Source organism: Leopardus geoffroyi, chromosome B3, assembly GCF_018350155.1.
Source record: "Leopardus geoffroyi isolate Oge1 chromosome B3, O.geoffroyi_Oge1_pat1.0, whole genome shotgun sequence".
In the NCBI taxonomy this organism is placed as follows: Eukaryota; Metazoa; Chordata; class Mammalia; order Carnivora; family Felidae; genus Leopardus; species Leopardus geoffroyi.
Genome location: NC_059337.1, coordinates 51,075,538 through 51,097,762, shown reverse-complemented (window position 1 = coordinate 51,097,762; position 22,225 = coordinate 51,075,538). Strand labels below are relative to the sequence as shown.

Genomic DNA, 22,225 nt, shown 5'->3' with positions numbered 1-22,225 from the left:
AATTTGTTAGTTACTCTATGATTGTGCATCAATGGGAGCCATACATTGTTGGTTGTGGAGAAGGGAAGGTACCCTCTGAAACATCTGCTTTTCCCCTATTCAATAAGCCTTCAACTGTGCAAATGACTGAGAATTAAGTTCCTTTAGATATAACTTGGAATGATCTCTAATTTAAATATATGTATAGTTTTTGAGAGAGAGCGTGTATAAGCAGGGGAGAAGGGTGTGTGTGTGGAGAGAGAAAGAGAGAGAGAGAGAGAGAGAGAGAGAGAGAGAGAGAGAGAGAGATGGAGAATCTTAAGCAGGCTCATGCTCAGTGAGTAAGCCGGATATGGGGCTCAATCCCACAATCATGGGATCATGAACTGAGCAGAAATCAAAGAGTTGGATACTCAAGCAACTGAGCCACCCAACTGCCCTTAAATATATTTTTTAAGTGCTTTGGTACTGTATTTTGCTTAACAAATTGTTTCTTACTTTGCTCCCAACTGTTTAGAAGACCTAAGTGTTCTGTGAGGCTGTAATAAGGAAATGCAGGATCTCTGAAATGAGAATGAACAGAATTCTGTTTTATCAAGTAATAAATCTCACAAATAGTATTGAGGAGAAGAAACCAGATACAAAAGAATAAATACAGCAAAATTCCATTTGCATAAAGTTGAAAACAGGGGAAATTAGCAGACTGTGAAAGAAATTTGACCGTTAGTTACATTCGTTGGGAGGAATCAGACTGGAGAGGCAGGAGGTGGACTTCCGGGGTTCTGATAAAGTTCTGCTTCTTCATTTGGGTAGGGGTGTTCAGTTTGTGAAAACTCACCCCACTCTATGCTTAATGTCTGAACGTTTTTCCATACAGATGTGTTTACTTAAAATGAATACATAAATAAAAGATATGCTGGGCTAGCTGCCCTCGAAGGGAAAAATAGCACAGAATAACATCAGTATTACTTGTTGAGTATTAACCATGTGCCAAGCACTGGTAAAAGTTTATGGATACATTATCTCACTTAATTCTCACAGCACTATTAAAATACTCTTAATATCCTCAGTTTACTGATGAGAAAACCACAGAACAGACAGGTAAATTAAATTTGTCCAAGGCCCATACAGGGAGTAAGCCATTGAGACAGGTCACAGAATGCAGACTTTTGATTGCAGAGTGCATGCTCTGAACCATGGCACTTTAGTAAATGATGCACGCTGTCATAGCCCCAGGTGTGTCTGGGGGCAAGGCCTTTACTGTCCTGCAGCCTCTGTTTCCTTCACTGCCTCTTTTATAGCTCCCACACTCTGGTTTCATTTCTATTGGCTCACAGATTCAAGTGTGCCCCGCTTTCCTTTAAGTTCTTGCCCCGCTCCCCTCAGCACTCTCCTGGGACAGCCCAATGAGACATTAGCATACAAATAGAACTTTAACCTGAAGTACAATTGCAGAACACTTCTGCTTTGTGGGTGAGCGGATGCTGTATGTGAGGGTTGCCTGAATTTGTTCCAGGGCAATGCTGCCCTTGTTATTACTTAGCACAATTCTGCCAACCTTCAATCATTTTTGCCGCATCCTTGCCACCACCCAAACAGGGCCCTGGCCATGCTGCTGCAGTATTCATTAGGATGGGATTTTACCTGGATAATGCCTTTTGAGGAATGCATCCCAGCATTTGAGGCAGCTCCCAGCAGAACAACCTGCCATTTGTGATGCCTCCGTCAGGTTAAACATTTTAGATTAATCAATAAGTAAATGGCAAATAAATGGCATGAGCCCCATGTCCAATATAAATGAGATCAACGGAAGAAGCAGAAAAGGGCAGTTTCGGCATTGTCCAATATGCCTTGAGCATGCTGCCTTCAGCTCTGTCTACTTGAGGCGAAATATCTAGATGAAAAGTGAACAGTGAAGTGCATCATCCAGATGTTTTAGAGCATCAGGGTGTCTGGTGTCCTTTACCTTAACACACTGACTTCATTTTGAGGTGCCAGAGGTGCTATTGTTCTGAATCTCTGTCACCCAGAAGAAAGGTCAGGACTCTGGCGAGCCATTCTCCTTCCTACAGTATAAACTGAACTGGCTGGCCCCGGAATACAGTGGGATGAAAATGCCACAGAAGCATCCCTAGCTTTGAGAATTTGCCAAACACTGCCCCAAGTATGCGTTTCATAAAGAATTCCATTCATTTCTCCCAATTCTTTCTGCTAATTTACTTCAGTTACACTTTTCAGATGTGTAATATCTCATTCTTGAGGAAAAATATGTTGCAGCCAAAAGAGCTGACCTTCATGCGTTTTCAGACTCTCTGCTGTGTACCTGACAAATGAGGCACCAAGGCCTTTCCATATTCTGTTTGGGGGTCTATTGGCTGAGGAATCCTTGGTCATCCCACCTGCCTGGCATCTAGGATCATGATGAATTGTCTCCAACTCTGGCCTCAGATTGTTTTTTAACATTTAATTTAGTTTCTTCCTGTGCTTGGATGAACATGGCCATGTTATGGATTTCTGCTCTAATGTACACCAGCAGGCTGGAAGAACAAGCCTCAGCAAGCTGTGGAAATTAGAGAGGCTGGATCAATAGGCAAGGTCATGACCCCCCGGCTCCGATTCTGTACACTGTCCTGAAATTCTCTCCCTTGAAAATCCTCCTGCTGCTTCTAATGTGAATCCGTGTGTATTCCCAGAGAGGAATTCATGTAAACCAGCCTATCCCAACCTCTCACATCTCAGGGAGGGACACCCATAATCACAAACACTGAAAAATTTGTGTAAACAACAGCCTAGGAATATAAATATCTAGGCATTTGCTTTATGTGCAGTTTGTTAACTCCATTGTCTGAAGACCCTTTCACAAGAAGGACAAATAGATGAGGACAAAGAGAAAACAGACCTGCCAATTCTGGAGCAAACCTCCAAGAAATTATCCTGTATCACACGTGTACCTTAAACAAAGGGACACAGTCTTCTGTGCCTACACCTTGAAATTTTTTTGGAACACGGAGTTTTAAAAATCAGCCTGTTTTAACCTCTAAGAAATATCTCTGGGCTCAAATAGATTGAGGAGAAAATATTTGAAAATAGTTTAAAACATAGCTGGTGCTAATACAAATTTAGATCTTGTTGATGTAAAGGACCTACATTCCCAAACACAAAGCAATATCCATAACCAACTAGTTTTCTATCTGGAGATTTACAAGTTGATGTAGTTCAGAGTTATAATTTTCCTGGGTGGAAATAACTAATGCATCAAAACTTCAAACCTGCAAAAGCAAACCCACTACTGGTAATTTATCATATTCACTAATCACTGGTTCCAAAACGACCTGACATCCAAATGATCAATTCTGGAAAAAAAAATCTTAAAGATCTGTCTTTTTGAGGAGAAGGTTAAGGATGTGCCAAAAATGGGAGAAGGGAGGTTCAGATCAAGAGGAGAGGTAGGAGGCCTCAAGAGCTGCTTATCATCTGGAATGTGGGTGCTACTTTCACTTGGTAAATCTGAAGCCACAGAGCCCAGAAAAGCAGGATCTCTTTTATTTGGAGAGTAAATTCAGTATGTGATAAGGCACATCCTTATCTAAACCTCTTATTCAGGAGCAACAACAGGAGCACATTCTATACAGCCCAGTAATTCTACAATATTTGGTAGTTTTGCTTCAGAATTTAGGTACCTGGGTCGTATTCAGAAGATGACCTTTGCTTCATTTGTGACAAACCACTGAGCAAATCTCCTGTGTTTCTATTATGTCAGAGATTTTTAGATGAAATAATGTCACGTTTAAAATACTCAGATGGATGAGAAACTTAACAGAAACCCATGGGGGAGGGGAAGGAAAAAAAAAGAGGTTAGAGTGGGAGAGAGCCAAAGCATAAGAGACTCTTAAAAACTGAGAACAAACTGAGGGTTGATGGGGGGTGAGAGGGAGGGGAGGGTGGGTGATGGGTATTGAGGAGGGCATCTTTTGGGATGAGCACTGGGTGTTGTATGGAAACCAATTTGACAATAAACTTCATATATTGAAAAAATAAAATAAAATAAAATCTTCAGATGGAAAATTAGTTTTTTGAAAATATTGCTTTGTACTTAAGAATGAAGATCTTTGCTTGCAAAGGATATTATTTACAAGAACTCAGAAAAATGAGGATGTTTTCTTAGTAGCATAGGGACTAATTGCAAAAGAGAAGAGTTAATTTCATTCTTTGCTGCTACTTTTTTGAAAGGAAAATATACACATTTGTATTTTCTCTTATCCTTTAAGAGTAACCTCAGTTAAAGATGTACATATGAACAGAGTATGGTGAAGATTGGTGAGGGAATATTTTAGAAGACACAAAAAGGAAGTGATGAGATTTTTTTTTTTTTTTACTACTACTGATGCTATTTTTCTACCCCATTTCTCAGTGGAGGCTTTCCATTTGGAAATAAATTCTAAGTTTGATCACAGTTTCAGGTCACAATGAGTATTTGAATGAATAAATGGCAATTTAGAATCACAAAGTCTGGGGCAGAATCTAACGTAATCTCAAGAGTATCTCCTTTTCGGTGAAAGAAGTTATCATGTCTTTTTTTCAGATGACGCACCTAAGACCTTGAGACATTCAGATGTCTTGTCCCAGGTCTCCCAGTGAGGGGTACAGAGCAGACCATAACTCTTGTGTTTCTTCCTCCTGATACAGGGCTTAACCTTCGCATAAGGTGTTTCCCATTTCAGGGCTTTACTCTAATTTCGGATTCTACCTCCCAATGCCAGACTCTGCCTTCTGATACAGGGATTTACCTTTGTTATGGCAATTTAATGCTGCATAACAAGTTACCCCCAAAATTAGTGGCTCAAAACAAAAACAGAATTTATCTGTTGTTCATGAACCTGCAATTTGGACAAAGCTTGATGTATATAGCTCATCTCTGTCCCACATGGCAGCAGCTGAGGCATCCTGAATCATCTGGAGGCTTCTTTACTCAACCTTGATATTGGCTGGGGCCTCTGTTCCTCTTCTTGGGGCCTCTCTACAATTTGGACTTTCTCACAGCCTGATAGGAGGCTTTCTCAGAGAGGAGCCAGCGTCCCGCAAAGATCTAGCCCTGGATGTCACGTAGCATCCCTTCTGCCTTACTCTACTGGTTGAAGCAATCACAAGCCACTGCCCCAACTCAAGGGGAGAGAACAAAGACCTCACCTTTCAGTGGGAGGAGCCATCACATTGTAAGCTATTGGAAATGGAGACATTGTTGCTTGTATGAAAATAACATCTGCCATAATCTGTCTTCTGGACATAACAATTCAAATACCCACACATGCAAAATATACTCATGCCTTCCCTCTAGCCCTACAGATTTCATCCCATTGAAGCCTCAGCTTAAAGTCTGGGATCTCATCATCTAAATCCGGTCTCCAAGAGTAGAACACTTCTCCAGGGTGATTCCTCAGTTTCAGCTTCTGGAGCCCTGTGGACCAAAGAGATAAGCTGTATGTGGATGGGTAGCTCATCTTTGCTCCACTTGGCAGCAGATAGGGTGGCTCTAAGGCTGGGGACTGGAATCATCTAAAGTGTCATTCACTCACATGTCCAATAGGTGCTGCTGGTTATTGGCTGAAGGCCTCAGTTTCTCTCCAGGTGAAACTTTGTGGTCTCTTGTGTGGTGAGTTTAGGCTTCCTCTTAGCATGATAGCTGGCTTTCCCAGAACAAACATCCTAAGGAGAGAGCTAGCTGGATGCTGTTGTCTTTTTGTGAGCTGGCCTCAGAAGTCACAGAGCATCACCCTGCTGCACCCTATTGGTTAGAGCAGTCCCGAGCTCTTGCAGATGCAATTGGAGGAGCCCGAGGCTTCACTCTCAGTGGGGGAGGCCTCCAAAGCACACTGTAAGAAGAGTAGGTGGGAAGTATCATTATGGTCATTTAGGAAAATGTAATCTGCTGGAATAGTCTACCTTGCAACTGGTGCCCTTCACATTGGGGCTGAGTGGCTAGTGGTCAGCAGTGCTGTAGGGGTGGGGAGCAGATTCTACTATGGGTAGACAGTTTAACTAAATGACCCTTGATGTTTCTTCCAACTCTCAGATTATGACACTATGAAAAGGCCAACTGAACCTAGGTGATCTGAAGATATCATGCAGCCCAACTGTGTAGCTTTGTGACATATAAGAAAAGGGGCAGGAGAAATGGGATGTATGGATAAATTGAAGGTGCCAAGAGTGTAGTCGTAGGATAGTCTGTGTCCAAATATTATGCCCCTGTCTGCTAACAAGAGCAACAGACTGTGACCTCAGCCAGTCCTGAGGTGTACTGTTCTGGCTGGTGAGGAAGGTGGCAGCTTATACAGGAGTTTTATGTTAAAGACTAACAGGAGGGTAAAACCTGAAAACTCCAGTTGGAAGGGGTTGTACTCTCTGCCATCCCAGAATGTAGGCTCATGCAAAAAGCTGTGACCCTTTGGACTAATAAGAGTTAAATGCAATTGTGTGTGTGAAAGGGCTTTATAAACTGTAAAGTGATGCATCAGAGTTGTTTATTGTGTTGGGATTTCCATTCATACAGCAGAGACTTTTGCAAATGAAGCCAAACCCTCTTTTGCTTTCTGGCCCACACATGGATTGCTTACCTTTGGTCAGATTACCTTTCCATGAAGTGGTCTGTGTGCCTTTCCTGTGAGCCCCTTTCTTAATATTCTTAGTCAACCAGTTTGGTTGACATAGCAGGGGCTGTGTCAGTGGACGCAGCTGGGAGTGTATTGCTGTGGGTCTGCTCGTTGTCTCATATTGTGTCCTCTCCTCATTAGTTTTTCAAAACCAGGCACTTTTTCTGCTGCCCTTCGCTGGGCTGGCTTCCAACAGTACCTTGCTCTGGGGCAGAATTGTACTGGCGAATACATAATTCAGTGGTTTGTACTTTGCATCTATTAACCATGGCACCAAATGCAGGAATGACACAATGGTGAGGCTTTTGCTTAGATAGTGTTTTTTCTGAGTGAAGCTTAACATTCAAACCAATTTATAGTTCCTTTGCATAGTAGATAAGTATCATAATAGTCTTTTAATAGATGACTCAACGGAAATACATACATTATAAGGTCAATGTCACTGCAAATTATTACAAAAGGTCCAATTCAAGGGTCCTAACTCCCCATGTCTAACTTTTACTACTAGATTATGCATAGTACATAGTAGGTATTTGAAAATATCTATTGAACTTTATTATATTATCAATAGGCAATTAAATAAAATGCAACTTCAAGACTTTTTTTTTTTAATCCAAGACTGACTTAAAACAGACTCATTCAACTTATTTGAAAATCTCTGGCAGAATAATAACCATTATGTTTCCATTGGATAAATGATGGCAGCCCAATAATGTCTCAACTAACTAAATATCGTATTTTTAATTATATTTAACTTGCCTTATGCTAGTTTTGGAAGTAGCAGAAGAGCTATTGATGTAAGTCTTTCTTTCTTTTCCATATCTTACACTTCAAAGATTTTATTTATTTTATTATACAAAGTATGAATATTCATTATTATACTCATTCATACAACAAACCTAAGGATCTGTTGGTATAGATATTACTCCCACTTAAAAGATAGGAATCAGGGGCGCCTGGGTGGCGCAGTCGGTTAAGCGTCCGACTTCAGCCAGGTCACGATCTCGCGGTCCGTGAGTTCGAGCCCTGTGTCAGGCTCTGGGCTGATGGCTCGGAGCCTGGAGCCTGTTTCCGATTCTGTGTCTCCCTCTCTCTCTGCCCCTCCCCCGTTCATGCTCTGTCTCTCTCTGTCCCAAAAATAAATAAACGTTGAAAAAAAAAATTAAAAAAAAAATAAAAGATAGGAATCAAAAGGCTAGAAGAAATATATTGGGAATTTGATTTTAGGCTCATTCTCTGGTTTGATTCTCTTTCTATAATCTATTATTTTTAAGTAACAAAATAATAACAATAGCAATAATAACAATAATAACAATAACAACTCTTTATTGGGCATTTATTTTATTCCAGACTCTGTGCTAAACATTTCACCCCCATTATCTCATATAATCTTCACAACAGCTCTTGAAGGAGACACTGTTACTAGTGTCATTTTACAGATGAATAAACTCAGACTGTGAGAGTTTGGGTAACTTACTAAAACTAGTAAGTGAAAGAGATGGATTTTGAAACTATACCAAAGTCTTTAACCACAACACTGTACAATTTCTCATGCCAGGTGCCATGGGGAAAAAAAAAAAAAAACTGGAGATGGTGGGAAGGAGTGTGGGTGAAAGACATGGGCATGTACAGACTTTTTTTTTCCTAAAAGAGCATTTTAAATTACACAGTTAAGATTCAGTCATTATGTGAGTGAAACCCGTACTCTGGGAAACTTAAAGCTTCTCTCCTGCCCCCCATTCCAGTGTCACAGACCAGTTGGTGTTCAAGTAGGAAGGAATGTGCTCTGGAGTGAATTTATATTTTATAAGATGGAATAGGCCATTTTCATGCCCCATTCACTCAGGCCTGTTCTCTATCTGTATTCTGATATCACCTAAGCATCTGTCCACTCAAGGGTATCATCCAACTTGGACAGGCCAGCCCGTGTAAACCACACTTTCCAGTTGCCTGGTTATCATTACTAATGTATCAGAATGCTTTCTGAGAACTTCTGTGTATCTTTCAAACCAGTGAATCACAGTTTTCTTATTCGATGTCTTGTCTCTAGAAATTAGCCTTCTTGTTTAATGTGATCCTTTTCCTCTGCCTCACTCTAGTTCTTCATGGCCTCCACTGTTTGCTGCACATAAGCTCCTGTCATTGATGCTTCAGGCAGTGATGGAGAATATTTATTAAGAAGTTTTCTCTGGGAGATCTTTTGTCCTGGGCTTCAGTAACCCAAAGTTTTGGGAAATAGCAAATGAGTCTAGTAACTTAACTTAGCCTGACCCTGGGATGTCAAGGTATATATAAGATATCTTAATACAAATGTTGTCAAGTTAAGCAGAGGAAGACCAGGTTCTTGAGTTCCATTATTATGATACTATTAAACTATTAAACTTCCCATAATAGTGTTGAAGATCACATGATGACTGATTTTCTAAGAGACTCAACAGTACGTTGGAATCAATATTGTTGATAGCTGGTGAACACACACACACACACACACACGCATGCGTACACACACACACACACACACACACACACACTTATGGCCCAAATATTCTTCCACTGTTCCTTTCTGAACCTTAAATATGACCTGGGTCCAGACACTTCCATTTCTTTTCTTTTCATTCTATCATTAAAATACATTTCCTCTTCAAGCGTTTTTCTGAATAATTTTAGGTTGAAAATTCCCCTAAATTGCTTTTTACCTAAACAGGAAGCTCCCAGGGTTTTCCAATTACTTGCTATTCCATGTCATGTATAATCATATTATATAAGTAACTTTAGGAGTGTGAACTGGGGTTGCCAGAGTCTGAATGTTTGTGTCCCACAAAATTAATATGTTGAAATACTAACCACCAAAGATGATGAATAAGAAAGTGAGGTCTTTGGGAGGTGGTTAGGTCATGAGGATGAGGCCTTCATGGATGGGATTAGTGCTCCTACAAAAGAGACCCCACAAAGGTCCCTCACCCCTTCTACCATGTAAGGACACTGTAAGAAGTCTATGACACAGAAGAGGACTCTTACCTGACTGGGACGGCACCATGATCTTGGACTTCCAGCCTCCAAACTTGTGAGAAATATATCTGTGTTGTTTATAGACACTCATTTGGTGGTATTTTGTTATAGCAGCCTGAACCAAGATGGAGTTTGTCTATAAATACCATTATCTTTTTTTTTTTAAGTTCATTTTGAGAGAGAGAGAGAGAATGAGAGAGAAAGAGAGAGAGAATGAATCCCAAGCAGGCTCTGCACTGTCAGTGCAGAACCCAACAGATGAGTGGATCTGGCTCACGAACCATGAGATCATGACCTGAGCTGAAGTCGGACACTTAACCAATTAAGCCACCCAGGCACCCCTATAAATACTATCATCTTGAAGGAACCTAAAATTTCTATACATGTTATCCTTAATTATCTGCCATAGTAATATTTTCAAGATTATAATGATTTCTTTCCAGCTTAATCCAAAGCATGTCATTTGACCTTTATGTCTTTTCTTTGCAATTCTTAATATTATTCACCATTCTTTTCAATCTTGTGAAAAAATTTTCCCTAATAAATGGTTTCCCTGTTTTTTTCCCCACCTCTCTGATTTTTTTTTTCTCCTCATGAGGGAACATCAGTTTTGGGTTTGTTTTGTTTGTTTGTTTTTATATAATTACTCAAATGTGGAGCATCCAGGTACCAGGACATATATGAAATCATACAGGGCTCTTCTTAGGCCTTGACACATAATGAAATTTGACATGCAAGATTTTAAATTTGCCTGGGGTCAATGATACCTGTATTCCTTTTAATTTCTCCCTTTTGGAATGGTAATATCTATCTCATACCTGTCCACTTTGGAAGCAGAAATTTTTTGTTTCTAAAAAGTTTGTTACTAAGATGGATAGAGGAGATTTTTTTGCTTCAGAATGATCCATACCTAGAATTTTACCCTGCCTTAATTTAGATGATGAGACTGGGGACTTTTGAGCTTATGGTATTTAGGTAAGGTTTTTTAACATAAAATTAATGCTTTAAAAGCTCGAGACTTTGGGAGATTTTTGTATTGGGTGAATGTGTTTTGCATGTGGGATGGATTTTAATTTGGGATGGCCAGTGAGAGGATTTCATTGTGTTTAATGGTGGCTCCCCAAAAATGCGCTCACGTGAAACCTATGAACGTAGCCTTATTTGGAAAAAGTTTTTACAGATCTTATTAAATCTGATTAAATTATTTTTAGATAATATCATCCCATATTATGTGGCTGGGTCTAAATCCAATGACAAGTGTTCTTATAAGCAAAAATCATGAAGATATTTGAGAGACAGTGAGTAGAAGGCTTTGTAAAGAAGGAGGCAGCTTGAGAGGGCCTGGGTGGCTCAGTTGGTTGAGCATCCAACTTGGTTGAGCTCAGGTCATGATCTCACGGGCTGTGGATTCGAGACCCACATCGGGCTTGCTGCTGTTAGCATGGAGCCCACTTCTGATCCTCTGTACCCCCTCTCTCTCTGCCCCTCCCCTACTCACAGCTCTCTCTCTGTTTCTCAAAAATGTATAAACATTAAAAAAAAAAAAGGAGGCAGCATGAAGTTATGTATTGCAGGAGCCAGGTATTGCCTGGAGCCTCTAAAAATCTGGATGAGGAAAGAAAGGATTCTCCACTAGAGACTTTGGAGAGAGTGTGGGCCCTGCCAACAACTTGATTTCAGATTTCTGACCTCCGAACTTTGAAAGAATCAATCTCCACTAGTTTTTTGTTTTTTGTAATTTTAAATTTTTATTATTGAAATATAATTGATATACAATGTCATATTAGTTTTAGGTGTACACCATAGGTTCAACAATTCTTTATGTTAAGCAATGCTCATCACAATGAGTGTAGTTATGATCTGGGGGACCTCAGTTCTTCCTCTTTTTTTTTTTTTAGAAAGAAAGAGGGAGCACAAGCTGTAAAGGGAGATAGAATCTTAATCAGGCTTTGTGCCCAATGCAGAGCTTGATGCAGGGCTCAATCTCACAACCCTGAGACCATGACCTGGCCCAAAACCAACGGTCGAACACTTAACTGACTGAGTCACCCAAGTGCCCCGGGACCTCAGTTCTTGCTTATCAGCTTTAATTTCTCCAGAATCTCACCCTGAGATTTGGGAGTTTTGTACCATTGCTGTGTAGATGACTTTGTAATCTGCTTCTCCAACTTAGTTCTATAGCCTTTATCCTGCTGTTTTCTTAAGATCAGCATATACCAAATGTAACCCATCATTTCTCCACCCAGATTTTTGTTTTTGTTTGATTTGTCCATTTCTTTTTTTTTTTTTTTTATGTTTATTTCTGAGAGGGGGTCAGGGCAAAGAGAGTAGCAGTCTCTGTGTGAGAGCTCAAACTCATGAACGCTGAGATAATGACCTGAGCTGAAGTTGGATGCTTAACCAACTAAGCCACCCAGGCACCCCTTGATTTGTCCATTTCTGAGAAAAATTAAGGTTAATGTGGACTGATATGGTAGCTGACAAAATTAGAAGAAAGGAATGTACTTGCAAGAATTTTCCAAGGAATAAATATAGGATTTAATGACTGGTGAGATATAAGGAATGATTCAAAGATAAAGACATTATTAGTAGCCGAAGCATCTCTTCAGTGTCCTGGAAATAGGCTCCACATCACTTTTGACTCCACAGTTTGTTCACACCTTACCTCCTTTCCCCAACCAGCCAATGTACTTTTAAAAAACAGCTCTGTTTTATTTTTATCTTCTACCAAGCCATCATAGCTGTAGAATTTTGTTAAAAGAATGAGTAAATGCAATGAATTGATCTCACTTTCAACTTTTCCTGAGGAGCTTGATGTGAACTTCCAGTGGCTGCCAGCAGCTTTGAAAGCTCATTCTCTCCATTCAGGTCTCTGCTGACAACTTTTGGAGGCCATTGTTTCCAGTTTGTGGTGAGAATATAAAATCCACATGATTCTTTCAGCAGCCCCCCATCTATGTCAGAATGTTTGGAAACACAAACAGTCCAGGTCTTGGTTAACCCCTGCTGAGAGGTCTGACCCTCTTCTGCCATTTCTAGCTCTGTTCATCCCTTCACCAGGGCACTATGGGGCCCCTGTGGTGGGCATAAACACAGCCCCCCAAAGATGTCTACACTCTCATCCCAGTAACCTGTGAATATTATAGGTTACATGGCAAAAAGACTTTGAAGATATGATTAATCCTTTGTTGTGGGAAATATCCTGGATTAGCCAGGGCACCTAGTATAAGCACAAGTGTCTTTATAAGGGAAGAGGAAAGCACAAGAGTCAAAGGAGGAGATGTGATAATGGAAGCAGACAGAGGTCAGAATGGTATTGCTGGAAGGAGACCACAAGCCAAAGAATAAGGCCAAGCTTCTAGAATCTGGAAAAGGTAAGAAACAGATTTCCCACTGGAGCTTATGGGAGACAGGTAGCCCTGTAAGACTGGTTTTTGGATTTCTGAAATCCAGAACAGTAAGATAATAAATTTGTGCTGTTTTAAGCCTCTAAGTTTGTGATAACTTGTCATAGCAGCTGTAAGAATCTAATCCCCTAAACCAATATTCTTCAGCACTGTTATCCTAGTCATTGCTTAAGACTCTCCCTTCTGTTTATCCATTTTCCTTCAGACTCTCATCCTTTCACATTGCTTTGTACTTCCTCTGCTCATCTAACCTCCCACTGATTCTCTTCTTCTCCAAACTTTTCAAATCCTGTAAATTCTCTAGACTTTCTGTTACGTTGCACAAAACCTCCCCTGTGTTCTCAGGCTCTCCACCAAATATGTTCCCTAACTGCTAGCTTTAACTGTGAAATGCTCTTTCCTGAGGACACCAACATCCCTGAAATTCCCTCAAGAAGATGCCTTTGTCTTTCTTACATTTCCAAGTATCTCACTTCCAAAAATGTATAGCTTGTCAAACATTACACTTCTATCCTGTGTAAAAATCCCTGGTCCTTACAGACTACTCATGATATTTGGCCACATCACTCTTGATTTCTTGTCATTCTCATTTTCTAGCCTCATGGTTACTTCCTCCTCATTTATTGAAGATTTTAACCCTGGGTCAGTGAATTGTATCTCTGTCCCAAGCTCTGTTGTCATCTTGGGGATTTGAGAATTCTTAAGAACAATGTAGCCTCACCAATCCATTTCTTGATCTCTTATACTCCAGTAACCTTCATCTCCACTCTAGCCATTAATTTCCAAGGGCATATCCTGGGCCTTTTCATCACTTAGAATTTATCCTCCTCTGAAATCCTGCATTCAAATATAGTATAAAAAACTAAGTCAAAAAATTAAACATACAAATAACCAGAATGTATTATCTAGCCCCACGACACCCCACCTCAAAGGAAATATCTGTTCTTCTCATGATGCCTGGTTTAGTAAATGGTAACACCATTCACACATGTGTCTAAGATAGCACCTGGGTACTGTCTTTAATTCTTTTTAAGTGTATTTCTTTATTTTGAGAGAGAGAGAGTGAGCCAGCAGGGGAGAGGCAGAGAGAGAGAGGGAGAGAGAGAATCTCAAGCAGCCTCTCTGTGCTGTCAGCAAGGAGCCCGATGTGGGACTCCAACTCATGAATCATGAGATCGTGACCTGAACCAAAACCAAGAGTTGAACGCTTAACTGACTGAGCCCCCCAAGCGCCCAGGTACTGTCTTTAAGTCCACCTCTGTCTCCCAATTTTCACATCCAGTCAGTCACTATAAACTCCTACGGAGTTTAACTTTATCTCTGAAGCCTGTCCTTTAATCTCCAGCCCCATCATCATTATACTAAATAAACTTTCTTCTGGATCACTGCTGATTTCTAATTGTTCTCTCTCCAACTGACTCTCAATACCCCTTAAACTCAATTCTTTACAGAATTTGGGTGATCTTTCTGAAATATGTTACAATCATGTTACTTCTCTGCTTAAAATGTTTCAAGAGTTTCCCATTGCCTTTGTAATAAAGTTCATCTTAATGTATCTTTAATGACTGACTGCTGCTTACCCAGGTAGCTTCACCTGGTGTACCTGCCACGTACTGTCTTTTCTCCCCTACCGCCCTTAAACAAAGTCATTCTAAAGTGGTGAATTACTTTAAGTTTACCAAACTAATGTTGCTGTTGGTGTCACTTTCAAGCTTTTCTACATGCTGTTCTCTCTAGCAATAACTCTGTTTCACACTTTTACTTATCTGATGGCATCATATGTCCTTTGGATCTTAGAGAGCCAGTTGCTTTTTCTGAAAAGCCTTACTTTATTTCACATCCGGCCTCCTCATCTCATCATTGAAAAAGGCTCCTTTTTCATGGAGGAACCTGTACATATATCTGCTGTAGCACTTGTCATTCTCTACAACAACTCTCTCTTGAGTTATCTCTCCAACTAGTTCATAAACTTGAGGAAGCACTGTGTCCTTTTTGGTCCTGAAGCCTCAATGCATGACACAGACAATCCGTAATTTTTACTGAAGTAACAGATTAACTAAGTATAGATTTATGTTCCTAGATACCCTATCTCTTATTTTCTTTATTAATTTGGGGCTTCTTGTATTTATCCTAATTTTGGAGCTAAACTTCACATCTAGATTAAATAATGTCTTTTTAAAAACTTTTTTTTAATGTTTATTTATTCCTGAGAGACAGAGAGACAGAGCATGAGCGGGGGTGGGGTGGGGGGGGGGCGAGCAGAGAGAGAGAGAGAGAGAGAGAGAGAGAGAGAATGTGAAGCAGTCTCCAGGCTCTGAGCTGTCAGCACAGAGCCTGATGCAGGACTCAAACTTGTGACTTGTGAGCAGTGAAGTCATGACCTGAGCTGAAGTCTGACACTTAACCAACTGATCCATCCAGGCACCCCCATTAGTGCTTTAAAATAAATTCATCAGGGACACCTAGGTTGCTCACTTGGTTAAGTATCTGGCTTCAGCTCAGGTCATGATCTCATAGTTCATGAGTTTGAGCCTGTGTCGGGCTCTGTGCTGACAGCTCAGAGTCTGGAGCCTGCTTCTGTCTCTCTCTCTCTCTCTCTCTCTCTCTCTCCCTCTGCCCCTCCCCAACTTGTGTTTTCTCTCAATCTCTCTCTCTCAAAAATAAATAAGATAAACATTTAAATAAACATTTAAGTAAATAAATAAATACATAAACAAATTTATTCATTATTAGTCACAGGATCAATTTACATGCTTTTTGAAAAATTAGAGTACATACATTTGTAAGATATGTGAACACATAAACTTGCAATAACTGTAGTATCTTCTAGACTTGAGAACTGCTCATAGTTTGAGAACCTTTTGATAATCATTAAGATCCATTCTACCATTAACAGTCTCTGGTTTTATTAGTTTAGGTAATTTCCATTCACTAGTTAGACAAGAGCTTCTCCTTAATTCAGCATTTCCTAAATTTTGTACCATGGAAATCTAATGGTTGATTGAAAAAGGTATTTCAGAATAAGCAGTTTTTAGAAATGCACATTACATTAAATAAGCATTAAATTTTTTAATGTTTATTTATTTTTGAGAGAGAGAGAGAGATAGAGACAGAATGTGAGTGGGAGAGAGACAGAGAGAGAGGGAGACAAAGAATCCGAAGCAGCTTCCAGGCTCTGAGCTGTCAGCACAGAGTCTGACATGGTGCTTGAACTCACGAAATGTAAGATCATGATCTGAGTCAAAGTTGGACACTTAACTGACTGAGCCACCCAGGCGCCCTGGGAAATGCACATAGTATTATCCTCTTAGAGATGCTTCATGTGTATAAAGGCTCTGAAAAATACTACAGTAAAGAAATTTTTTACATGATTCAATCCAGCATTTCCCAATGTTATTTGTCAATGGAGCAGTTTTTTTCCCCAATGGAACACTATTAACATATCATATCTTGGAGCACTGATTTGAGAAAACATGATTTGCTACATGTTACATGTTACTACTGGGTGGGGCACTCTCGGCCAAGGGGACAAGAGATCCAAGAGCACCACATCCCACTGGTTTTTGTAGGCATTATGTATTTATCATCAGCTGGGGACCAATGCTGAGTAGATGTGCATGGCAGTATGAAAGATTTTGATCTGGAGACGTGGCCACCCATGCAAATCACATACTCACTGAACCAAATTCAGGGCATTGTAGAAATACTGAAAAATCCATTTGACCTCCCAGTGTAGTTGCAAGTCTTTCTGTCCTAAAGATATAACCATGCTTTGCAGTTTCTCAGATGCTGACCCTTAAGAAGTACAGTTTGCACGAGGAGGCTGATTCTATGCCAGCAGAGAAACACTACTTTCAATGTGATGTGATGAGTTTTCTGCACAGATACCTCTGTGGTCTTTGGCATTCCAGCCTGTACTAATCCACCACGTTTGCCAGAATAAGTGCAAAGGATCTCAGTAATGTCCCTGGTTCAGCACAGACATACTTAGTATCCAAGGCAGGCTCGAGAAGAGATGAGGAAATTCTTCTGGGCGTAGCCCTAAGGTCAACAAATTGGAAAAAGCCACAACTCACCCTTGGGAAGGATTAAATACGCTGACATCCTCCAAATTGATTTACCTAGATCAGACCACATGTTAATGAGGCAGGCAAGTTACTCTAATTCATCGTTACTATTCTAAATGCAGAGACCTTTTCACATTAAAGGGGTGGGACCACGGATTCAAATGAGCATTGCTTAGTTAGGGCTTGCCACTCACCCTGCCTGGACCAATGTCCTCAGAGCCATTTACAATCTTTGTCCTCTGAACTGCACCAAAAAGAACTGGCCATTCAAAGAGCACAGCTCCCAAGAAGTGAAGTGAGTTTTCCTCCTCTGTTATCTGCACCTCTGAATAGAGATACATGAATGCTCTTAGCCAGCAAAGTGTGAGCATTTAGATTTCCTCTGGGTGCAGACATTTCTAAGTGCTCTCAGAATTTCTGCTATTTGAAGGATCCCTTGAAAATGTCTCAGTCACTTTTCAAGACTGATTCCTCAATGGCACTGAAACACTATTTATACCACAGATGCAATGTCTACAGCTCTCAACTTTGTCCAAATTGTGAGTTGGGAAGGAAGGATTTCTTCATGGCTTCACACCTATCACTGAGCTTTATCCTCACAAAAAGGTAAAGTTCCTGCCTATATGACAGCAATATTTATCTGTATGTTATAATTCATACACATACAGTACTTTGGAAACTTAATAAATTATTAAGTTTCCCTAATAGGTAAATAAATACATAAGTTGAAGAGCCACATAGTAAATATTTCAGGCCCTGTGCTCTATTGCAACTTTTCAACTCTGCTGTTAATAGTGTGAAAGCCACCATAAACAGTGTGTGTCACTATATTCCACTAAATTTTTATTTATGGACAACAATGAAATTGGATCTTTGTATTTTTTATCTCAGAAAATATGATTCTTTAAAAAAATTTTATTCAGTGTTCCTTAGTAACTCAGTTGGTTGAACGATTCACTTTGGCTTAGGTCACGATCTCACAGTCTCTGCGTTTGAGCCCCTGTGTCAGGCAGGCTCTGTGCTGACAGCTTGGAGCCTGGAGCCTGATTCAGATTCTGTGTCTCCCTCTCTTTCTGCCCCTCTCCCACTCTCTCTCTCTCTCTCTCAAAAATAAATAAACATTAAAAAAAAGAAAAGAAATTAAAATTTTTTTTCAACAATTAAATAGTGTAAAAACCATTCTTTGCTAGTGGGGTCATACTAAAACAGGTGGCAGGCTTCATTTGGCCCATAATTTATTGAACCCTGCTTTAACCCATAGCTTTGAAAATAAATCATAAAACCTCTTTGCTTATGTTTCCTTCTTAAGTTTTTTATCAACATTAACTCATCCTACTTGATTTGGAGAGAAAATCAGTGGAACTATGAAAACACATACAGAACAATTATTGCAGCATATAAATATGAGGAATTTCACATTTTACTTTTACAGAGTTATAAAAGTAGTGAGAAGACAAAAAATCAAGAGACATCAAGACAATTTTCCTTGCAATATGTACTTTGAGAAAAATTGCTATAATTATTCATTTACTTTCACTACTCTTTGACTTAATTTTTTCCTAGAAAAATGTACTCCTAGATTCATAATGGATTGTGAATTTTGCTTTCTAACAAATGACTGTTCATTATTCATAGTCACAGAAAACCCCACAATAAAAATTACTTTTTCTGATTACAAAAGCTATATTTGTTTATTTTAGATTACATGGAAAATGCACAAGAGCACAGTTTACTTCTAGTTCAAAAAAGATGGGGTTTAAAATCAAGAGATTAAAAAAAATCTTTTCTCATGTGTCGATAGCCATTATATAAAAGTTTTTCTGTTGGCAAATCAAATGTCAAAACACTTGGCTTGGAGGCTTATAGTTTAACCCTGCGCCTAGACCCAGGGTGAAGCAAAGGTCTCTAATTCTAAATATTTGTTGGTAAATGTTGCTCCACTAGCTACTTGGAAATCAGCTTCCATCAGATTAGGTAAAGCCTGCTAACCAAACAAAGCAGCAGTTGTAACTGCAGTCAGAAAACAGCCTGTTTTTCTTCTTCCTGTGCCTATGCTGCATCAGTTTGTCCCTGGCCTCAGTCCTCTCCCCTCCACCTTCTTTGGTATAAAATGTCTTTGGCTTGCAAAGCAATATCAGTGAGTTTATTAGTACATTTTATGACAGGCTCACTATGAGCTGTGTGCGGCACAGGTGTTCATTCTTTCAGAAGGCCCCATCTGTGTGACTGGGCCTTCTTTGAGTAGGCTCACTTGTTGGCAGGTAGCTCAAAGCAACACCCCTGTAGCTTCCCTTTAATGGGAATATGAACATTGAGAGGGAAGCTGTGGACTTACAGGGCTTTCTTGAAGCAAATTCAGCTCTTTAAAGAAAAATAACAACAATTCTTTGCCTGCAAACCCCTCTTCCCTGCCCCCAGTGCACACCCCCAAATCAGACAGGCCAGATGTTTATGAAAACTGCAGTTTCCGCAATCAAAAGTACAACATTTACCATAGCTTTTATCAAAGATTTCAATTCCCCTCATCTTAAGGAAAATGACCCTTTTATTTTGTTGTGGACATAAAATTATGGCCCAGGGAAAATTGGAAGCATTTCTGTTGAGGGAAATCAATTTTCTCACTGCCATATATGATCAACATGTCACAGCCATCACCCAGATAATAATAGTAAAGTACAAGTAAAATGGCTGGTAATACTGGCTATAAAGATAGCAAAAGATAGAAGCAAGCTAACACCCCCACCCTCCCCTACCGTTTCTTAAAGCATGTTTGCAGAAAGGAAAGAAGAAGACGAAGATAAGCCTCTAAGGGTTATTTTTGTTCCCTAATTTTCTTCCTTCCCACCCCACTTTCTTCCTTTTGCTAGTGCTTTCTAGAGTGTAAGTATTTTATTTTGTGTACTAATCGGCCAAAGCATTAATGAAACTGTAGAGATATGTGTTCTTCCTGGAAAAGAGTAAGCACTTTATGTGTAAACCACTCTGGCTGCTTTTCAATCATCCTGTTAATGGGTGGCTAATTGTCAAAAGATGTGACCAGAGCGGGATGACCCAAGAGTGTGTTTAGGGGGGAGGCAATAGGGAAAGTACAGAAGCAGCTTCTTAATTTGGATCCAGCAAACAAAAGGAAACATCAAATCTGACCTCGCTGCTGGAGTGTTAATGGCTTTCTCCCATCGCGCCCCCTGCCACTTAGCATCTTTTGTGCCCCACCCTGGGAAGCTTCCCGGCAGAAGTGTGCATTAGCAGAACTCTACAGTTACAAAATGCTGCTTACTACAGACAAGGGAAAAAAAAAACCTTCAGAGTGATTAAATGTTCTTTGGACAAACACATCCATAGCTATAAAAGTACCATTTTTATTTCAGGCAAGCCTCTCAGTGATGTCCCTGCTGTGGCCACCAGCACAAAGGAGTGTTTTACCTAGAACGTCAGTGAAACCCTTCAAAGAAGATCCAGGTACTATCTCTCTTTATAGAAAAGTTGGCCCCACACATGAATATGGGAAGATAAAACTTCATTAATTCAGGCCAAGACCATAACTGAGAAAACAGCAGACAAGGTTTTAGCAAAACTCTAAATATTTTAAATAATTTAACCATTTACAAACAAAAAAGAATGAACAAAAATAATCATAAACAAATAAGCAATAGCAAAGACAAAAACCTAACTGCTTATTTTGGAATGAAAATGAGAATGAGAAGTAAGAATGAAAGGGAAAAATAATGACATCTAAGCTCAGGGAATCTCACCAATATAGTAAATATGTCTGCACAAAGATGTTCTTAGAAGTATTATTTAGAATTGAAAATAACCTATATGACTAGCACTAAAGAATTTAGAAAGACAAAGTGTGGCATATACATTGGATAACATGTTTTGCAGCTATTAGAAATATTGGTTTTGGAAAAAATAATACTTCAAAAAATATGAAAAAGCATATACTATAGTTTTAAGTAAAAAATAGTAAGTTATAGCCATTGGAAAAAAATGCAAGCTCAGGAAAACATACCAGAAGGATGTTATGGTTGTGTTAGGATGGTAGTATTATGGGTGAAATATGGTTCCCTTCTATTCCAATTGGTAATGATTTGGATATTGTATTGATTAAAAACAAAACAAACAAAAGCACAGAAAAAAAAAAAAGCCCCAAGAAACTCTTTGATGGGGAAGAACATCATTCAAAAAGGAGCATTCTTTTTTCTCCACATTTTATTAGAATTTTTCCTGTTTTTAGGTGGTAAATTGAGAACAAAATGACACTTCACGCCCTTTCTAGCCTAGAAGAAGCCATGTCACTCTGCTTCTAACAGCAAAGGCTCCAATGCCCTCCCAACTCAGACTTTAGAATGTCATATTATGCTTCTGTACTGCTGATTCCAGATGTGACATGGAATTTGGAGATTTTAGACAATGCCTAATGTTAAATGACATTTAAGTAGATAATGTCTGTACTCCAAAATCAGCTTTTTCCCCCCATTTATTTTATACCATTTCCTCCAAAACCTGTTTTTCCTTATACAGTGAATGTGTGAATAGTTCATCTGAAAGTTTGTTTCTAGCTAAATCTCTTCTTTTTAAAAGACTAAGAGTTGGGGCACCTGAGTGGTTCAGTTGGTTGACTGTCCAATTTTTGATTTTGGCTCAGGTCATGATCTCATGATTCGTGAGTTGGAGCCCTGCGTTGGGCTCTATGCTGACAGTGTGTAGCCTGCCTGGGATTCTCTCTCTCTGCCCCTCCCTGCTTGCATGCTCTATCTCCCTCTCAAAATAAATAAATAAACTAAAAAAAATAAATAAAATAAAAGACCAAGGCTTATCTGAGGTATCCATATCCCAGTCCATTTCCTGTTCACACTTCCACAAACGGGTGGACTATCTTCAGGTCACGATGCAAGTTCTGCATCAGGAAGCTACCGTCCTAATGGAGGAGACTGATTGCCTGTTGGCCCACTTATCACTGTGGCTGGTCAGGCTCTCAACTCTCCAGACAGTGGGTGGACCATGTGTTGGAAAAGATCAAACTCAGTGGCTTATTGGAGTGGAATGGTTGGGAGAGAGGTGTTCAAAGAACACTTCCTGTCAGTTAGTAAAAGCACATCAATAAAAATAAATC

General features: G+C 39.7%; 1 long non-coding RNA gene across 1 annotated transcript; it reads right to left on the bottom strand.

Moving 5' to 3' along the window:
- Nucleotides 1–7,711: 7,711 nt before the first annotated feature.
- On the bottom strand, nucleotides 7,712–22,024 carry LOC123582170. Its single transcript, XR_006704260.1, has 3 exons — nucleotides 21,920–22,024; nucleotides 13,764–13,879; nucleotides 7,712–7,753 (listed from the first exon to the last, which is right to left on the bottom strand). It is a non-coding gene; the product is annotated as an uncharacterized LOC123582170 (long non-coding RNA).
- Between the last annotated feature and the right edge of the window lie 201 nt (nucleotides 22,025–22,225).